Consider the following 10,299-nt stretch of genomic DNA (forward strand, 5'->3'; position numbering starts at 1 on the left):
GGGACATATATTGCGGCTTCTTTCATCACCTAGTATTGCAGAGAATGTAATGTGCTATGTAAATTGTAAAAAAAGAGAAGAAAAAGTTGTGTTGCTCAAATCTGCCAGAGTGCAGGTGTTTCATAGCTTTACACTACTCACTACTCAGTTATGGCAGATTACAGACAGTTTCAGAATTACAAACTGTAGGCCGTGACGAACACATAAACACACCCGCATATGTAGGAGCATTGTCGCTGTAGTCCTTCACAGTGGCGCTCACCTGAGACTACAGCGCTGCTTTGGGACAGTGTGATTCAACAGTCTAACAGAGCGGAGTCTGTCCATCCCCCTGACTGACAGGGGAAGCAGGGAAGACAGGCACGCTCAGAACATGGCCTATTCCACACGGCGACCCACTTCATTCATTTAAAAAGCAAAACAAAAATCAAAGGAGAAAAGGAAAGGGAGGAGAGCACTTTCTGTATATGTATGATTTAAGAGACGCTCGGTTGCAGGGCAAAACTAGGAATCGGTTGATAGGAATGCAATATTGAATGTATACTATAACTTTGCCCAATAGAACTACAGCAACCTCATTCCAAAGCACTATTCAACTTTTCAAAAAGAGGATGGACGGATTCAGGGGTAAATGGTTCAATAAATGACGCACAACCGGTTGATCTTACAATAAAATATCAGAGAAAAGTGTAAGAAATATAACCAGATGTTTTGTGAGTAATGATGAATGTGTCTGTGCAATGCAATGGAGGAAAAAATCTAGCGGCGCGGTTTTTAAGTCTTTTAAGACATTTTATCAGATTTCAGATTTTTATCATGACATTTTATCAGTTATTTTTCACTGCATGTTCTTCACGTGTCTGCGTTGGTTTCCTCCAGGTACTCCAGTTTCCCCTACCACTAAAAACATGTACAATAGGCCAGGATGAATGAGAGTGTGTTTGAGAGTGCGCATGGGGGACGACGGATGGAAATTAGCCCAAGGCTACAATCCGGTGTGGGTTGTTCATTAACATGAACTGTCCCTACCCACTAAAGCAATTCATAAATAAATAAAAGATATGATCATGGACTTCAGGAAAAGTGCTCTCCCACATGATGTAACGCATACCTGTCAAGTTTTGGATTTGAAAATACAGGACATTTTCTAGCGCCCGCTGCGAGCCGTCCCACCAGCCCAACCAATCCAAGACGAGTCAAAACACGGTAGTTTCCCGGCCAAAACGGGAAGCTTGAGTTTGGAGGCGCAGACGCAGTGTTTTTTGTACTGTATTAACTTCCTGTATTATTACTGTTGTAATAATATTGGGAGTTTACGGGATAAAACTAATACGAGAAGGTGGTGGCTATGATGTAACATATATAAAGGGCCAACCAGTGGAGTTTGTGTAGTCCTAAATCTAGGGCACCTCTCAGCTGAGGAGAGGAAAATAGCAACAAACTGGAGAATTCTTTAGTGTAAATACAATAATCCACATAGAGCTGACTTTATTACAGACTGCGCTCTCTAAACCAGAGTCTGAGCTGGATTTAACCAGAGCTAAATGTTGTTAGAGCTGCAGCGTCTGCAGTGTTTACAACAAACAGGCTAACTTTGCTAGCGAGTTAGCAGTTTTGGCCATTCTGACGCCGTTTTATGCCCAGGGGTTTATTTGAAAACCTAACCCAAAAAAAAAAAAACTAACCCCGCGACTAAAAAGTCCTCAGAAAATCCAAAATAAAGAGATACAGCATGTTTGCATTGAGCGAAAATCAGCTGCAGCAGAACAATGAAAACGCTGTAGCTTCTCGCTAAGTTGCTACAAAACACACAAGAAAATCTACACAGAGCTGAAGTAAAGACGAAAAGAGACCATTTAAGTAACATCTCAATACTATCAATACTAATACAAAAATTAAAATTATATTGAATGAAGAAAAAATAAATAAATGGCTTCAGCACAATTCTAATATAACTGCTCTTAAATGTGTCGCCTACTTTACTTAAGGAAATGTACATAAAGTACACAAAGAGTAAATTAACTAACTACAAACCAATCTGCTGTGAAAAAAAAAGAATGTTGAAGAAAATGCCTTGTACTCATAGCGGTATTCGGTATTGGCGAGTACTTAAATCAAAGTACTCGTACTCGTATCGGTTTTTAGAAAAAGTGGTATCGGTGCATCCCTACCTAAATCTACAAGTATCTTGGAACAATTATCGATTGTAAATTGAATTTTGAGGAACACTGTGCTATTGTGTGTAAATGTCGTCATCAACGACTGTATTGTCAAAGGAAACTGCCCTTTTTTTATGTAGATCAAATGTGATGACACATTTATCGAAGCGACCCTAACTTTCTCCTTGGTCGCAAGGTATGGGAGCTCTTCTGTTATAAACAAAATCTGAATCAGCTGGTCAAGTGGTCAAGTAAAGTCATCGGCCTAAGAACAGTTTGGACTCTTTGTACAACAGTCAGAGAGGATGGCACGAAGCATCCTAAAAGACACTGAACGCCAAATGAACGCTGTTCATTTGGCGTTTTGTCTGCTTCCATCTGGGCGTAGGTTTTTAATGCCTATAAGCCATAAAAAAAAAGCTTTGTTCCCGATCCCATTTCCTTGATAAACAAGTCAGGATCTAATCGTCCCTGACATTGTTTGTTATCGACCAAGTGGCTTAAATTTCCGTTGTACCTTAAGCAAAGGTACATCCTGTTAGTATCTGGAGCAGGGTTTCCGTTAGCCAGCTGTAGCCGGCTTATGACCTGTTTGAAAAACAAATAGCCTGTATATATAAAGTCACATGGCCAAATTCGCCAACAAGAAAAACACTGGAGAAAAAATAGGAAATTGGGCTAAACACAACAACTATTTCACCTAAGTCATTGATTGGTATACAAAGTGTTTTTGAGACAGGTCTGAATCCGGTTCAATATTTCGTTGAAAAAAAGTTTCGATCAACACCTTTTTGCTTTATTACAGAGCGCAGTTGAAACGCCATCACGCTGAAAATGAAAGGCTTTCCTCTTTGCGCATCGTCACATTTTCCAAGAGATCGGCGGCCTACAGGTAAATGTATTTTTATAGAAGTGTGTGAACTCAAGATTCGATTAGATTATTCTTTCACGCGTGTTTAGTCCGACTGACGCGCTGCCTCACAGCGGCTCCTCTTGGGAGAGTGGCCGGGTAAAAGGCTTTTGATTGATTGAACCCACGCTTCCTCCTGTCCCTCAATAATATGTCAGTGGTGAGAGAGTTTGTTGTATATTTTACACCTGATTACAGGCAGCCAAACCCGCGCTGTGCAGCTGATACCACGGACAGAGCTGGAGAAAGAGGGTTTAGGCCTGAGTGTTTGTGCAGATGAGTGGGGTACGTCCAAAGTACTTGTTTTCTCGGCATTGAAATTTACCTACAGATACAAATAAAGTAACCTAGCGTAATCTATGGACTTTCTAAACACATGTGGTAAAAAATAATAACAATAATTACTCGCGCCAAATAGTCCACAGCTTTTACTTTGTTTACCAATTGAGTGGCGCGTCGGCCTACAACAGAGCAGCAGATGGAGCCAGGAGGAGAGCTGGAGAGGTGAGTCAGGTGTGGGGCTCACAGGCATCCTGGGATCACGGGAGAAGAGAGAAAAATCACCAGGCAGCAAAGGGAGGTCAGGTCAGCAAAGTCACAGCAATGTTTGTACACTCTCTCCTTTTCAGCCGTCTTTCAAATGACACACACTCTGGGCCAGATCTCGTTAATTCTCGTCCTGACTTATGGCACCAGCAGCAAACAACATGTATTTTTAATCAAAATGAAACTTGTTTCACAGTCTCGTTTTACGGACATCATTTCGTGAGAACTAAACATGGGTACATTAAGGTGAAAAGCACAGGTACGTTCTGTTTATCTGTCACCGAAAAAGACCAAATGTCACAAATGCAGCTTTATAAAGTAGATTTAGAGATTATCTTTTTCTATCATTCATCAGTGAACTCACGAGGCAGACTGCCAGAGGGAAAAACAGTGTGTGCATTTTTGCTTTAAGAAACGGATGGCTTCTGAACTGAAGACACCTGAACACATTAGTGCATGCTTTCTGCATAAAACACCGACGACCTCAAATTAGCTAGTGATTATCACGCCACTTACTGACACACACGTAGATGAATGTAATAAAACGTACAGAGACAGCTTCATGCAGTTCTTTTTGCACTGCAGAAAATGCATTGATTACGATCCAAGGTAGCATTTCCTATTTAGTATTTCAGTTCGGTGTTTTGCCCCTGGACATGTCTGAACTTTGATTAAAAATAAATAAATATGTAAAGAAATAATTCCAAAATCTTTTAGCAAATGCAGTATTTGACAAGGTATGCAATGAGATATGTTAAAAATTGTACAGCTCTATGTGTTTATAGTTGGTGCTTTGGGAAACAGCGCCAAAATGGCCTTTACAACTACATGTACTTTAAATTACACCCCTCAGCCTTAGTATTTTTGTGGTATATCATAAAACAACACGTCTAGGAAGTACATACCGTACATATTGTGTATATTTATATGTATATAACCTCACAGTCAAGATATGCTCATTAGTCCAGGGAAGAAAGTTTGGTGTCTGGACCTTCAAACTTTGCTCAATGGGAACTTTAGCTCCGAAATTTTTGAATTAAAAAAAGAATAAATACTTTTTAATTTGAACAAGTACTGAACTGTATGTTGTTACAATCTCCAACATATCATGAAAGCTAGAAACATGAAGCTGAAATCCATGCCAAGTTTTATCCATAAAATCCATACAGTGAAGCCTACAGGTGCTCCTTCATGTGCAGCCTCTCCATCCACCCACCTCAGTGAGAGATAAGGGGAAACACATGTCAGAGGCAGAGGTCAGCCACTCAGAATAGATCGTGACTGTGCCCACAATTTGTGCTATTGTTCAAGGGAAGGCAACAAGCCAAAACATCACACGTCTATTCTCTCCAATAACATAAAAAAGGTAATATCCTGCCTCATTATCCCTCATTACTGAGCATTCGACCCATCTCCACCAGAGAGTAATATGCAGCCATGTTTTTCCCCACAGCCGTTTTGATGGTAAAAAATAACATGCTATTTGTCCCACAGGAAATAAGTCTTAATGTTCCTGTTTTTGTTGCTTGTTGTGCCTTTAATGCACAGGACACTAAATACTGTATATTTTCTATAAGGGTCTATTTGGCACGCTTTAACTTCTTGTTACAATTAAGATCATTATTAGCTTTTTGTTTTTTTCCCCTTTCTTCATGTACTGCGTGTAGCACCTTGGTGGTGACAATGAGAATAATCAGCGTGAAAAGAGAAGGGCTCTCCTGTGGAGCATCTCCTGACAGCTAACACTTACAGACTCTGCATAAACCTGTTCCTGTGACAGAGAAGGAGATGAAAAGAAAGTAAAGCTGTTGATCAGTTTGGACGAACAGCATGAGAGATCTCTTCTCTAAATAAATGATTATCCACATATAAAACTAGCTACAGCACAGTCACGTTTTGAAATGAATCCACACAGTCGACTTGTACGTTCTGCAGAGAGATTGACACGAGATCCTTGTGTCTGGCCTGGATTATGCCGCCGAGATGAAGCCGCTTTGACCCGGTGCTGCAGTCCGTATGAATGGTGACAGAGAGGGATTAACCCCTTTCACAAACTCCACACATGACTGCAGCCGGCAGAGTGGGGCAACTGAGCCGGCCAAGACGCTAGACACTGGACAAATCACACACGAAACAAAGTGCTGGTAGAAACATGGACTGGCCAGAGCAGGACTCGAACTACTGTACATGTTTGTAGTGGCAGAGTACAACAGAGCACCCGGTACCAAAACATTATACTATCACAAACTCTGCTTTCAGGACCCATCACCATGAGCTGCACTCTCTATGCTCTCGTGGCCTTCACTGAACTTTAGGAGAGAGCAGCACTGTCTTTATCTACACGTCAGGTCTTCAGCCAACAGTATACTCACTGCTCCTGCTTTTTACTGCTACTCAGATCTATACTTGTACTTGTAACTGTCGCCAGCGCCTCTTGGCCCGGTCTTCTTCAAAAAAGATTTCATCTGAACTGGCTTAATAGAAGGCAATGTTTGTTTAGGTGATGGGGCTGTTCTCAGTTCACAGACACCAAAAGCATCTAAATGGACGACATGCGCACAGGGTGATAATTATTGCACACGGTGGTCACATCCTTTAGTTATTATTCCAATTTGAATTAAAGCCAAATAATGCTGCAGTGCACAAACAGATGTGTCACATACAGTAGGTGCCAACAGCTGAGAGGTCTGAAATAAGGTCAAACATCGTTTACTGCAAGTAGCTCTTCAGTTAAAAGTAGCCTTGCACATCCCCGATAGTCAACCTTAGACCAAAATCATTTCTAAAATGAGTAAAGAGAATAAAGCTCTAGGGATGTGCCGATGGACGATATCATCGTCCATCGGCACATCGATATGATTTGCAGGGATTGCACTGTAAATTAAATCATGGATATAACTAATATGCGCAATAGTGTCAGTAGCCTGCCAGAGGCCATGATGTGTTAGCCATAATTATTAAAGTAAAGACACAGCGCTGCTCTCTCTCTCTCTCTCTCTCTACAGCTCAAAGTTTAACAGCACGTGGTTTTGCTTTGCTTTGCTTCATACGGAAACTTAAACCGTTTTAAAATGACGAGATGGCTCTCACATCGGAGCTAGCTGAGCACGCACGGGTTTAGATTATTTAGATTATTCTCACGGAGGACCGAGAGAGGAAAGAAAGAGGAGAGAAAGAGGCGGTGCAGGAGTTACGAGGTTAAGAGCTCAGGGACCGGGCGGCGCGTGGAGCAGCTTCAAAAACATAAGCTACGACGCAAACATGTACATACCCTATTGTCCCGTTCACCCACTGTTTCTTCAACATTACGTTAAAATTGAGCAAATGCAAATAATAAGCCCCGATTTACATTTGTATTAGTGTGATAAGAGCCTTGGTATTGAGGAGTTGACGCTCTGAATAAGTCGTTCTCTCAGACTTTACGCACAAGTTTTAACACATTTCTGTTGCAAAAGTCGTGTTCCATGACGGTGTTCAGATCATGTTTAGTTTAGATCCACTTATCCTGCAATCTCACATTTTCCTTACATAGTAATATGCAGTATATATATAGGCGATGTAAATGTCTTTAAAAATGCTTATAATGAGAAATGGACGATATCATCGTCCATCACGATGGTTCACTGTAAACATCGTCAACAGACAATTAAGGGAACATCGCCCAACCCTATAAAGCTCTCTTATGTGGCTCTTACAAGGCTATTTTTATACCTGACATTTGCCATGCGATCAGACTGGATGAGTGGGACGCTGCTCCAGCAGAGCAACAAGAGGAGGTGGAAAACTGAGGCTCATGCAGTTTGGTTGGGGAATACCGGGATTTCTCTCAATCTGAAAGTACTGAAAGGTGGTTTTAACAATAGGCAGAGAGAGGCAGCCACACTCTAGTCTCCATCTTCAGTGAGGTTTTGGTCCAGCTATGCCATCATTTCCCAGTCACAATTTTTTATTTATAATAAACACCCCTAAAAGGACTTAAAATTGTCCCCTTTCTTTGACGCGGGGCCCTTAAAATGTACTAAGTGTACCAGTGATTCCTGTCAAAAACATAGAAGGTTGATTTGAAACACGTTTCCCAGCACCGCTGTTTTTCATCCAAATAAAAACACCAAATAAAACCATCTTTCTATTAAAACTGCTATCATTAGTCATTCTCTGCCTATTGATTTGTTCAAACAATCTATGCACCTCTTACATCTGCTATGAGTGTTATGCCTCTGACTCCAATTTTTAGCCGTCTCCATTTGCCTCGCCATCCCATCAGCAGCGTTAGTGCTGCTTTAGTGATTGATCTATGTTGTTCCACAAATGCATTTGCATTAAGCGCATGCATGCCTACATTATCATTGACAACGTTTCCTCCAATCACTCTTTCAGCATAGTTATATAAGTAGTCTGAACTGAGGGGGTTTAAAGTGAGAAAGGAGGAGCAAACCGGAGCTGTTCCATATACAGTATGTGTCATCTGTGAATCAAAGGTTTAACGAACCCGCCGAACCTGAGCAAGACGTCAAGACTGTAGAAAAGTGTGCTGTGGCCTGGAGCTATGTTCAAAAGACTGTGCAGCAATCGATTTCCATATCATCAAGTTTGGACTCTCACAATATTGACAATACTTATAAATATTCAATTTAAGTTACATAATATTGATAACTTTTATGGTACAGAGTAGACTGATATAAACACTGTCATCTTCTACACCATAATACTTTGCTCAGCTTCAGGAAACATAAAGGATTGGCAGTTATTTAAAAGCCTATTCACTTTGAGGCGCAGTTTAGATGATCACATTTCAATCCCAAAGTCTGCCATTGTTTAGGTAATGTTCATATGTTCCGAAATGCACACGACTCTTCTCAAATGCTATGCTCCTAGAAGTTTAAAAGCAGGACATAAGAAAATGAGAGCGAAAGAAGAAAATAGCCGAGGAAAAATGCTCTCAAGGCTGATAAATAATCAAAAACATGTTACTCTTGGTGAGCAGCACTACTACGTGCACTGACTTTTAAAAACTGCATGATTAGATGAAAGATATATCATACAGTGCTCAATTTGTTTGTTTGTTTGTTTGTGATGTTACAGGTGACATTTTATGAACAGGTGGATTGGGCGTAGTGGTTTTTTTGTCTTCAATAAAGCGTACCATCTACAAATCAGTGGAGCGCCCCCAGCAGATCAATAAACCCCGAGTGTTTTGATCCAACAGTTGGAAGGTCATTATTACGTTGGCCTCGTGGACAGCGGGGAAAGCCCGGGATAGACCTGTAGATGTAGTGCTTTGCGGTCGTGGTGAGCTTGTGTGCCGGATGATTTATGACCCACAGCCACAATGACGAAAGACGAAATGAATGGAGAGAGTGAATCTGAGGTGGTCCGGCTAAGAACACGGAGGATGGATTATTGAAAGACTGGGGGTCAGGTACGGAATATTAAGTATTTCTTATTCTGCACCCCTTGAAATAAGTGGCAAATAAGTTAAAGTAATGAGAATCTGAGATGTGTTTTTGGTTGTAGGTTGACGTTCTTGCTTTCTGCGTTTGACCCATCCTTCAACTAGTGCCACTGGGACCCAACCTGTCAGAAGTAATGACTACTGAGCGAACCTTCTCCTCCTGGCACATCATTAGTGGTGGATGGGTTTTCTCACTAGTCACAGATGAACAAAAAAATCTTTCAGTTGAAGGAAACTAGGAAAAGTAATAACTAAGACAGTAGTATAAGTGCTTCTCAAGTGATGGAAACGCATGACAAAAAGAACTGCAGATGGAACCATTTTGACGCTAGATCCAAAGGCTTATGTACACAAAGTAAAGTTACATCCATCCTATATATTTTGAGAATTTTGAGAATATTACAACCAATATTTTTTAGGCAAGAACATTCTCATTTTCTTCGTTCCGCAGGTGAATACAGAGCAGAACCAAAGGCCAAAGCTCTTAGTTTACCCTCCTACTCTCATCTATGGTCATGAGCTGTGGGTCAAAAAGGACAAGATCATGTAAAAAAGCGATCAAACTGAGTTTCCTCTGGAGGGGGGCTGAGAACTCCTTTAGAGATAGGGTGAGTCAGTCGGAATAGACCCACTGCTCCTCCGCATCGAGAGAAGCCAGCTGAGATGGCTCCTCTCGATGCGCATGGGCACAGGAAAAGGCAAGAAAATAGATGAATGGATTTTTTTAAGCCATAGGGGGGTAAAAGTTAAACCCCTTTCATAAACACTGCATCAATTGTCATTTACAAAGTATTTTAGGTGACTTTTGATGCTTCTTAAAATCCTGCGTTTGGGAATACGTGTCTCATTTTGACTAAACATTGAGGCATGTTTCAAAAATATATTGCATAGTAAGGGTGCATCACGGTGGCAGCTTTTAAGTGTCAGCAGATTTTATTTCGTGTCTGTTCACAGTTTTGGTTCACAGAGCCAGACTCCCGCTGGCACCGTAGGGAGTCCCCACACTGACAGAGCTCCAGCCACATAAAAAAGACAGTTTTAAGTGATAAAGTAAAATGGACTACAAAAACATCAGGAATGTGATTTAGGGTCCCCATTTAACAGAAAAGGACTGCTTCTGGGGCTTCTCTTTCAATTCCCTTTGCCTTTCTGTATGGAGTCTGCATGTTCTCCCCGTGTCTGCGTAGGTTAACTCCGGGTACTCCGGTTTACCCTACCACTAAAAACATGTA

The 10,299-nt window shown here is 41.2% G+C and overlaps 1 protein-coding gene across 1 annotated transcript in view; it reads right to left on the reverse strand.

Moving 5' to 3' along the window:
* Window positions 1-10,299, reverse strand: part of pde4ba (phosphodiesterase 4B, cAMP-specific a) — a 221,403-nt gene that overhangs the window by 209,231 nt on the left and 1,873 nt on the right. The gene's annotated exons all lie outside the window — the stretch shown is intronic.

The sequence above is a fragment of the Gobius niger genome (genome assembly GCF_951799975.1).
Source record: "Gobius niger genome assembly, chromosome: 17".
Lineage (NCBI taxonomy): Eukaryota > Metazoa > Chordata > Actinopteri > Gobiiformes > Gobiidae > Gobius > Gobius niger.